This window comes from Lygodium microphyllum, chromosome 18 (genome assembly GCF_053477565.2).
Source record: "Lygodium microphyllum isolate KBCC chromosome 18, Lygodium_microphyllum_v1.1.10, whole genome shotgun sequence".
Taxonomy (NCBI): domain Eukaryota; kingdom Viridiplantae; phylum Streptophyta; class Polypodiopsida; order Schizaeales; family Lygodiaceae; genus Lygodium; species Lygodium microphyllum.
Window position 1 is genome coordinate 102,771,960 of NC_141152.1, and position 3,784 is coordinate 102,775,743.

Genomic DNA, 3,784 nt, shown 5'->3' on the forward strand with positions numbered 1-3,784 from the left:
CACCCACTTCTAACCTGCACATCCTCTAGCATATGTTCCAAAGTCTTTCGGATCTATAGTGTTAAAAGAAGTATCTTCTGCTATGTCAATGTCTTCATCTTATACCTCTTCTTCTTCCATATTCTTATGTTCATGCTCAATATCCAACTGCTTCAACTCATATGCTCAAGGCTCCCTTAGTTTAAAGAGCTTGTTCAGAAATCTAGTATTTTTGAACCATGGACACTAATACTAATGTCTAAAATGGTATTGGCTCTCTAGATCAATAAGTAAACCTCACTTTAGAGTTTTTCACATGGTGCTTGCGTAGCAATACGACATCCACCCCCTACTAACTTGCATATCCTTTGGCATATGTGCCAAAGTCTTACTGATCTACAATGTCAGAAGAAGTATCTTCTTTTATCTTAATGCCTTCATCTTCTACCTCTTCTTCTTCCATATTCTCATGTTCATTCTCAATATCCAACTCCTTCAACTCATATGCTGAAGACTGCCTTCGTTTAAAGAGCTTGTCTAGAAATCTAATATTTTTGAACCATGGACACTAACACTAATGTCTAAAATGGTATTGGATCTGTAGATCAATAAGGAATCCACACTCTAGAGTTTTACACATGGTGCCTGCAAAGAAGTACGACACCCACCGCCTGCTAACCTGCACATCCTCTAGCATATGTTCCAAAGGATTACAGATCTACAGTGTTAAAAGAAGTATCTTCTGTTATGTCAATGTCTTTATCTTCTACCTTTTCTTCTTCCATATTCTTATGTTCATGCTCAATATCCAACTCCTTCAACTCATATGCTGAAGATTCCCTTTGTTTAAAGAGCTTGTCCACAAATCTAGTATTGTTGAACCATGGACACTAACACTGATGTCGAAAATGATATTGGCTCTCTAGATCAATAAGTAAATAGCACTTTAGAGTTTTTCACATGGTGCATGTATAGCGGCATGACATCCACCCCCTCCTAACTTGCACATTCTCTGGCATATGTGCTAATGTCTTACGGATCTACAGTGTCAGAAGAAGTATCTTCTACTATGTTAATGTCTTCATCTTCTACCTCTTCTTCTTCCATATTCTCATGTTCATGCTCAATATCCAACTCCTTCAACTCATATGCTAAAGACTCCCTTTGTTTAAAGAGCTTGTCGAGAAATCTAATATTTTTGAACCATGGACACTTATACTAATGTCTAAAATGGTATTGGCTCTGTAGATCAATAAGTAAACCACACTCTATAGTTTTTCACATGGTGCTTGCATAGTGGTACGACATCCACTCGCTGCTTACTTGCCCATCCTCTAGCATATACTCCAAAGTCTTACAGATCTACAAATTTAACAGAAGTATCTTCTGCTATGTCAATGTCTTCATCTTCTAGCTCTTCTTCGATATTTTTATGTTTATGCTTAATATCCAACTCCTTCAACTCATACGTTGAAGACGCCCTTAGTTTAAAGAGCTTCTTACAAAATCTTATATTTTTGAACCATGGACACTAACACTAAGGTCTAAAATGGTATTAGCTCTCTAGATCAATAAGTAAACCACACTTTAGAGTTTTTCACATGGTGCGTGCGTAACGACACGACATCCACCCCCTCCTAACCTAAACATCCTCTGGAATATGTGCTAAAGTCTTATGGATCTATAGTGTCAGAAGAAGTGTCTTCTACTATGTCAATGTCTTCATCTTCTACCTCTTCTTCTTCTTCCATATTGTCATGTTCATGGTCAATATGCAACTCAACTCATATGCTGAAGACTCCCTTCGTTTAAAGAGCTTGTCCAGAAATCTAATATTTTTGAACCATGGACACTAACAGTGATGCCTAAAATGGTATTGGTTCTCTAGATTAACAAGTAAACCGCACTCTAGAGTTTTTTAGATGGTGCGTGCATAGCGGTAAGGACATCCACCCGCTTCTAATCTGCACATCCTCTGGCATTTGTGCCAAAGTCTTACAGATATACAGTGTCAAAAGAGGTATCTTCTACTATGTCAATGCCTTCAACTTCTACCTCTTCTTCTGTCATATTCTCATGTTCATGCTCAATATCCAACTCCTTCAACTCATATGCTGAGGACTCCCATAGTTTAAAGAGCTTGTTTAGAAATCTAATATTTTTGAACCATGGATACTAATACTAATGTTTAAAATGGTATTGGGTTTGTAGATCCATAAGTAAACCACACTCTAGAGTTTTTCACATTATGCATGTGTAGCGGCATGACATCCACCCCCTCCTAACCCGCACATCTCCTGGCATATGTGCCAAAGTCTTACATATCTACAATGTCAGAAGAAGTATCTTCTGGTATGTCAATGTCTTCATCTTCTACCTCTCCTTGTTCCATATTCTGATGCTCAATATCCAACTCCTTTAACTCATATGATAAAGACTCCCTTCGTTTAAAGAGCTTTTTAAAAAATCTAATATTTTTGAACCATGGACACTAACACTAATGTCTAAAATGGTATTGGTTCTCTAGATCAATAAGTAAACCAAAATTTAGAGTTTTTCACATGGTGCGTGAGTAACCGCACGACATCCATCCCCTCCTAACCTACACATCCTCTGGAATATGTGCTTAAGTCTTATGGATCTACAATGTCAGAAGAAGTGTCTTCTACTATGTGAATGTCTTCATCTTCTACCTCTTCTTCTTCCATATTCTCATATTCATGCTCAATATGGAACTCCTTCAACTCATATGCTAAAGATTCCCTTTGTTTAAAGAGCTTGTCCAGAAATCTAATATTTTTGAACCATGGACACTAACACTAATGTCTTAAATGATATTGGCTTTCTAGATTAACAAGTAAACTGCACTCTAGAGTTTCTCACATGGTGCATGCATAGCGGTATGGAAATCCACCCGCTCCTAATCTACACATCCTCTGGCATATGTGCCAAAGTCTTACAAATCTACAATGTCAAAAGAAGTATCATGTGCTATGCCAATGCGTTCAACTTCTACCTCTTCTTCTTCCATATTATCATATTCATGCTCCATATTCAACTCCTTCAACTCATATGCTAAAGACTCCCTTAGTGTAAAGAGCTTGTTCAGAAATCTAACATTTTTGGACCATGGACACTAATACTAAGGTTTAAAATGGTACTGGCTCAATAGATCAATAAGTAAACCACACTCTAGAGTTCTTCACATTGTGCATGTGTAGCGGCATGACATCCACCCCCTCCTAACCTGCATATCTCCTGGCATATGTGCCAAAACTCTTACGGATCTAGAGCGTTAGAAGAAGTATCTTCTCGTATGTCAATGTCTTCATCTTCTACCTCTTCTTCTTCCATATTCTCATGTTCATGCTCAATATCCAACTCCTTCAACTCATATGCTAAAGACTCCCTTCATTTAAAGAGCTTTTCCAAAAATTTAATATTTTTGAACCATGGACACTAACACTAATGTCTAAAATGGTATTGCCTCTCTAGATCAATAAGTAAACCACACTCTAGAGCTTTTCACATGGTGCATGCGTAGTGGTACGACATCTACCCCCTCCTAACCTGCACATGCTCTAGTATATGTTTCAAAGTCTTACGGATCTACAGTGTCGAAAGAAGTATCTTCTGCTATGTCAATGTCTTCATCTTCTACCTCTTCTTCTTCTTCCATATTCTTATGTTGATGCTCAATATCCAACTCCTTCAACTCATATGCTGAAGACTCCCTTAGTTTAAAGAGCTTGTTCAAAAATCTAACATTTTTGAACCATGGACACTAACACTAATGTCTAAAATG